The 7154-nt window shown below is 41.9% G+C and overlaps 1 long non-coding RNA gene across 1 annotated transcript in view; it reads right to left on the reverse strand.

Annotated features, from left to right (window-relative positions):
• Window positions 1-252: 252 nt before the first annotated feature.
• LOC109292453 overlaps window positions 253-7154 on the reverse strand; it is a 17811-nt gene continuing 10909 nt past the window's right edge. Inside the window, exons 2-3 of the long non-coding RNA XR_002096126.1 lie at window positions 3681-3684; window positions 253-263 (exon numbers count right to left, since the gene is read on the reverse strand). This is a non-coding gene — a long non-coding RNA (uncharacterized LOC109292453). The remainder of the gene's footprint in view (window positions 264-3680; window positions 3685-7154) is intronic.

Consider the following 7154-nt stretch of genomic DNA (forward strand, 5'->3'; position numbering starts at 1 on the left):
TACACTTTTTCCAGTTTAAGTGGTTGGAAACTGGTCTACAGAAGTTCGGTGCAGACAGACCAGTTTAAAAATGGTGGAACCCAATGTAAGATAGACCTGGACAGATGTAGTATCAGATATAATCTGTTTAGGTTAGACAGGTTTATCAAACTTCTGTCCCAGATACCCTCCCAACTCAAGTTAGGTCACAGTCCTGACAGCCCAAGAACCTTTGTGGATCCCCCATTAACCCCACTTCATGGGACGGGTTGGCTACCCTCAGCCTGTGCTCTTTTGCTTTGGCCGAGCACCAGGCAGGCCTGACCCCCAGGCTGTCACAGAGCTGAGGCAGAAAAGCCTCTGCTCCCAAACCCTGAATCCTGCCTGTGCCTATCAGCTGGGCAGAGCAAGGAGTGGGAGCAAAGGTCCCTACCCCAGCCCCCCACAGCCAGCATGGGGGGGGTGCTACATGACGGGGACTTCCCCCCTTCCCTGATGCTTGGCCAAGCTGGCCAGCGTGGCTTCGCTCCTCCACTCTGCTCCCCAACTAGCTGTCAGCAGCAGGGGGGAAAGCGAGACCCCCATCCTGCCCCCTGCAACAAGTGCAGGTTGGGGTGGGCAAGCAGTAGGGGCTCTGCTCCTCCCCTCCCCTTGCACATGACTGTCTGACAGCTACAAGCAGGAGCTGAGGCTCAGAGCTGCACAGTTGTCCACTGTGGCGGGAACTGGGAGTGAGGAAGAGGAAGGGAGCCCTCTCACTATGCAGGGTCCCCCCAGTTTGCTGGTTCATGTCTGGGCCCATGTGGCGGAGGCTCTGATCCACGTCCCCACCCTGGGTTTTTGGCATGGCAGACAGCCATACGGCTTTGAGCCATGGCTCCTGTCTGCAGCTATCAGGCATTTGGGTAGAGGGTGGTGGGAATGGAGCCCTGCCTTCCGGCTTCTGCCAGTGCAGGCATCTGCCTGCCTCCCGTCCCCCCCGTGAAGGGCGAACAAATGTTCCGTTCACTCCTGATCCAATCTATGCATCTTAGAGAAACCTGTGTAGATTGGATCAATTCTGCCTTGGGCTTTTTGAATGTCTGTACTTAACCTGTATGTGCATGCCAATAAAGCTACTATGACAGTGGTTCTGAACTTTTTTAGACTCAAGGCGCCCCTCAGAAAATGCAAGGTCTTAGTTTTCACTTGTGTTTTGACTACAGAAAAACAATTAAGCAGTCCTTCTGTTGCAAAGAACTCAGAAACATTTTTTGCCAAAAGAACGCTTTTGACGCTATATGGATTCCTATTTGAAATCTCAGGTTTTATCTTGTGAATCAAGTGTAGGTGTTCACACATATAACAGTATTCATATTGTGTGGCGCCCTGCAGCACCCTTAAAAGAATCTTGTAGCATCCTGCACTGTGTGAGAATCACTGTCCTATACTGTTCAAGCACTTAGCTCCATAACTATACTCATAAATAAGGGGAAAAAATCCCTCATGGTTTTCCTGAACCCCTTACTATTGTGTCCAAGTGACCTACTTCTGTGTCCGTTCTGAGACCTTTCTAGCTGTTTCTCCCCAATATTGTACAATGCTCTGTTTAGGGCTGCTATTTCCACCCAAGTCCTACTGCATAGTTTGGGTCAGTAACAAAAATAAGTTCCTTTTTCTTCTGCTGCTCCTGCAGTTGCCTGGAAAAGTGTTCTGAATTCTTCCCTTTAACATTGTCACCCAGACTGCTTTGGTTCTGTAGAACATAATGGAGATGAATGCCTGGAAAACATAATCCTTCTCAACCACAAAGAAACGTTTTCTCATTTTCACTACAGAGGTCACGAAAATAAGAACCATGGAAATGTAACGGCCCTGTCTGCTCTGGGCACCTTGGGGAAACAGTTCTGCAGGAGAAGAGGAAGCTAAAAACAGAGCCTTCCTCAAATCCAGGAGTCAGCTCCTGTGCCTGCAATAGCTTACATTTCTGTAAACTGTGCTAGTTTCCAGTTATTCTAACAAACATAGCATTATGGCTCTTCAGTTGTTTCCTTTGGCTGTGTGCGAAGTGTATTTGAAAGGCAGCAGAGGGAGCAGCGTGAACTGAACATCTTTAACTGGCACTTCATGACCTTCACTGACTGGGGGGCTATATTTTGCAACTCTGTAAGGCGGTTGGGCTACCATGAAAATGATATGCAGAAAAAAGCATTGTTGTAAAATTTACATGAAAATCTTTGGTTTGCATTTGGGAGGTAACACGCACATCAATTCCACACTGCAGGCCTTTTCCTTCAACAATGTAACTGCCAAAGAAAAAACACAACATACAAACTCCTGTTGTCAGAAATACGTGTGCAGCAGTGTATCCAGCTATATAGCTCCAGTGTAGCTAAGACATCCAGCTGTTCATAAGTATCTGCATTTAACATCATTGCACATGCACTTTAAAAAAAGACTAGGCATACAAATGGGCATTCGAGATAGAAAATATTCTCCTGTGTTTTGGGAAATAACAGAACAGAGAATGTTAAAGCAAAATGTAGCATCAGATTTTATTCTAGAACATACCAGATAATTAACAAGTTAAGATTTTGTAGAAAAACACCCAACAAACAAACAAAATCTGGGTTATTTAATATTGTCATGTGGAGCATTTTCTGAGCTGTCTAATAAAATCAGTAACTACAGAAGCTCACTTTATCAGCTGCCTTATATATGCAGGATTGAGAATTTTCACAGAAAGCATGAATTGCTAATACAGTTATTATGAAGTGTCAAATTTATCCCTGGTGTTAAACAATAAAATCAATGGAGTTACCCAGGAAATGAATATGGCCCTATATTTCCAATTCAAATTATAACAACAGTGAAGCTGCTCCCTATAGGGAAACCTGAAAATTGAACTAAGTAAAGAAACAAAAAAAAAAATCCCACATTGTAGCATGACTTCCAGCAGAATAAATCCAAACTGAGGTTCCAATCCTGCTATGAACACACTGTCTGAAATATTTTTATAGTGCCTGCATTGTAATTTAGACTTATTCAACATTGTTTACCTCTGTTATTCTAATGCTCTCATCACAATAATATCTAGCTACCAAAGTCTTTGTGGTTGTTACCAATGGTTGTGAACCTCTAGAATGAGTAATCCTGCGATACCATGAGTGCCAGAAAATCTATTCTTCAACTGAGCTAATGGACCCTTTGTAGATCACATTTTTATATAGGTTAACATTTTCTGATTGACCCTTTTTGTATAATGCTAGGTATGATTTGCGTGTGTTTCTTTTCTGCAGTCTATTCTTTTATGAACGCCTCGCACAGCTTGATTAGTAAAGGATTTTAATACCTGTTCTACCTTTAATACCTGTTTCCACCTTTAACCTATAAAAATGATTATATGACGCCTGGCAGTATAGCATGCTAGCATGGTGCCAAGGTTGATGGACAAAAGGCTGTTAGTCTTGTCAAAGCATGCTGAGTCTGAGTCACTCTGATTGTCATCAGCTTGAAACTTTTCCTATAACCCTGAAGTTAATCTAAGGTCTCAGAACAGGTGTTTTGCCCCCTACTATGTGATCTATAACTTGAATATTTAAAACTAGAGTGAGAATCCACTTGCTAATAAAGGATTGTTTTCTTTGAGAAATTTCCTTCTTCCTATTCTCAATCAGGGAAGTAAGGTCTGTATATTTAATTTTCTCCATGTGTTCAATCACCTCCCTTCCTCTTTACCATTATACGTACTGTAACATCTGTTCATTTCCCTTACATCCAGCTGGCCTTCTCTCTGGATCTGTATAACTCCTCTCCATAGAAGAGAATAGCTTGTGTTGTCTGTGTGCCAAAGTTAAGTCTTTCATCCAAAGGTCTCTGAGCATTTTATGAGCATTATTAATAAATGAAGCCTCACAACTCCCTCTCTTTAAAGGAAATAAATATCATTATTTTCTGAAAGCAGATAGCAGCAGGTGCCCAGCCAAGAACACGGGGTGTACTGCAAAATATTTGGAAGGAGATTCTGATAGAGAACAGTACATAGGTGGCCTGGGACAATACTTTTTAGGGACATGGGGGTAGGACTTTATTCTTTGTGAGATTAACAGATACCAGTACATGAGCAACTGAAAAAACTGGAGGAGATTGCAGCAAGGAAGATTTAGGCTGGAGACTAGGAAAATGTAGCTGCATGAGTAGTGAAGCACTGGAGTTGGCTTTCTTACAACAGGGATTTGGAGGTTTTCAAGAACAGGTTAGACCAGTGATTCTCAGCCAGGGTGTTGAAGCACTTTGGGGTGCCTTGAGATCTTTTTAAGGGTTCTGTGATGTGCCACACCATGTTATCACTGCTAGGTGTGCAAACATGATTCACAAAATAAACCCAGAATTTTCAGATAGGAATCCAGGGTGTGAAAAACATTCTGACTTGTGATCTTTCTGAGTTCCTTGCAACAGAAGAATTGCTGTATTATTTCTCTGTAGCCAATAAAGTGAAAATGAAGAGACGGCATTTTCTGAAGGGTGCCTTGAGTCAAATGAGGTTGTGCCTTGAGTCTAAAAAAGTTGAGAAACCACTGGTTATACAAATATCTGAAAGGATTAGTTTTACTGTACTTGATTCTGCTCACCACAGAGATGAACTTGATCTCTTGAAGTTCTTTCTTGCTGATGTTTCTGTGATGCTCCAATTTCTAGCAATTAATTTTCAACTCATTTTAGTTCTTTAATGAAAAGGAAACTTCTGACCATCTACCCTGCAACTACTCCAGCAAACATTCCCCTGCCAGACTTCAACTGTTCTGCATAGTTTTGCCATTTATTACACTGCACATTTCCTATCAGCAAGGAGCTAAACCTAGTGTTAGCTACAAGAGAATGGTTATAACTAGCAGGTTTTCTCTGAAGTCACACCCTTTTAGACTGTGACCTCATTACTAATCACACTTATGTCACACCCATTCCTGGACTGGAGATCGCTAAGGAAAACTTGGTCTTAAGATGTCAGCAAGCCTTAAAACAGTTTCTGAAAGATGCATTTTCCACTTCTAACCCTTCACTAATAACACTCACCAGTCCCCTTCCTATTTGAGTTATCTTTTAAACATTAATTGAGTCCAGAGTCCAGAATGAGCAAATCCGTAGTAATGTGTCGGCCATGGGGTTGGTCACGGAGCACCTCTTTACTTTCCTCAAAGTCAATATTAAATCAAGGCCATAGGAAGTATCTTTTGGATATGAGTTCTGCTAACCAAAGGTCCATTTATGCCATTTGGAAGGGTTTGTGTAAGCCCTATTGACCTAGGTATACTGGGTCATGTAACAATCTAGATAACCTAACAGGCCACAGTAATTTCAGCTGGATAATGTATGCTTCACTTTTCTGTCTGAGCCCATTGTGTAATGTTGCTGACACAAATGAGGCCATGCATTTCCATGGTGGTTTTAAGTGGCAATCCAAGCACATGGCAAGGATATCTAAGTATGCAGTAAAAGTTTTTCATAGATTCTTTTAAAGAGTCTGGAAATTAATTTTGGCTATGATGGGCTTCTATTGCTGAAGTATAAAGATCAAGAGATGAAAGTCCATGGGTTGGCAAAAGGGATTTGGTTTCTGGGATTTTGTATTCTGTTCTTAGTAACCCTGCCTTATTGTGTGACTTGGGCCAAATCTCTTAAATTTACACTTTTAGAGTTTCCTTACCTATAAAATGAGACTGATGCTGTAACAGTTCATTTTAAAAAGCATGTTGAAATTTTTAGATTAAAAGGCTTCAGAGTACTATGTTAAGTAAGACCTTAATTCAGCTTTCTTTTCAGTGCTCAGAATTGTGTTTGTACAAATAGGCAATGCAATAAATTGTATGGTACACACTAGACAGACAGGGTTCTTTGGGTGAATCTGAACAACCTTGTCTACCTATGTCCTTAGACCAACACGACTACAACCTACATTCATGGTACACACTATTTACATGTGTTACTTTGGGACTGAAAAAAGACTGTGCACTCACCCAAACTTAATGTAACCAGGCTCATTAAGTAGAAAATAGCCTATTTTTCTGTCAGTGCTGAGGTACTAGCAGTCCTGCAAGTGACCACTCCTGTCATTTTCAAGGCTTTTAATAGCCAGTTTTGTGTCTGACAGTCAAAAATTACTGGAGCTTGCCAGTGTCAGGGCTGCTATCTCCCCTCATTTGCAAGGTTTCTAATAGTAGCTCTGAAACTGCCCAGTTCCTATCATTTCAAGGTTTCTGATAGTAACCCTTTGACAGTTGCTCCCCGGTCACCATATCTGGCGCTGAATGTTATCACGTAGGGAAACAGAGAGCATTGTAAAATGCTGCTGAAAGATGCTACGTGTCTAAGCAGTTTCTATGTGCCTCACTGCTATAGAGATCATTGAAACAAAATGAAAATTGTAGACAATATGTACGTAGTGTTGATTAAAAATTAATTTTAATTGATTTAGTTGATTAAAAATCAATTTTATTTCATTTTAAATAGACCCTGTTTTGGTTTCTTTGATTATCCTATTTTTTCCTCCCATTTCTCTTTTTCCTAATGGAAAGAAGAAAGCTAAGGAGAGAGAAAAGAGGCGGGGAAACGGGGAAAAATTTTTTATTTGACTAGGAATAGATCAGAATGACTCATTTTGATGGATTAAAAAAAAACTGGAAGAAAAAATTAAAAACTTTTTTTTTTTAAATGTACTGAGGCATTTTGTGATAAGTCTCTGTCACGTGGCAATGTTGTCCAGCAGTGAGTGTGTTACCGATCTAACGTACCTAATGGCAATGCACCCAAAGGACACGTTCACGGGACTAAGCTAAGAGACTGTGCTGCCTCTGTGCCTTTGAGACTGGGGTTCACCCCATCACGCTCCTGCCATGTAATGACCACTGCACGTGTCCATGTGAGGGGGCTGCCGTGAAGCAGCCATGCTGGGTTTTGGTGTAGGCACATCCACGCTGTTGCCAGGGGTCAGCGTCAAGACAGCGCCTCCTGACCAGGCCGAAGCCTGGGGGCAACAGGACCAGGCCAGTTAGAAGAGTGCGAGTGTGTGCGTGTATACATGTGCTTGTGTGTGTGTGCAGGTGTGTGTATGCATGTGTACGTGTGCCTGTGTGTATGTGTACATGTGTACAGGGGTCTATACGTGTGTATACATGTATAGGCGTGTGTGTGACCTCAGA

The sequence above is a fragment of the Gavialis gangeticus genome, unplaced genomic scaffold, assembly GCF_001723915.1.
Source record: "Gavialis gangeticus isolate Ggan-Ray unplaced genomic scaffold, GavGan_comp1, whole genome shotgun sequence".
NCBI classification, from domain to species: domain Eukaryota; kingdom Metazoa; phylum Chordata; order Crocodylia; family Gavialidae; genus Gavialis; species Gavialis gangeticus.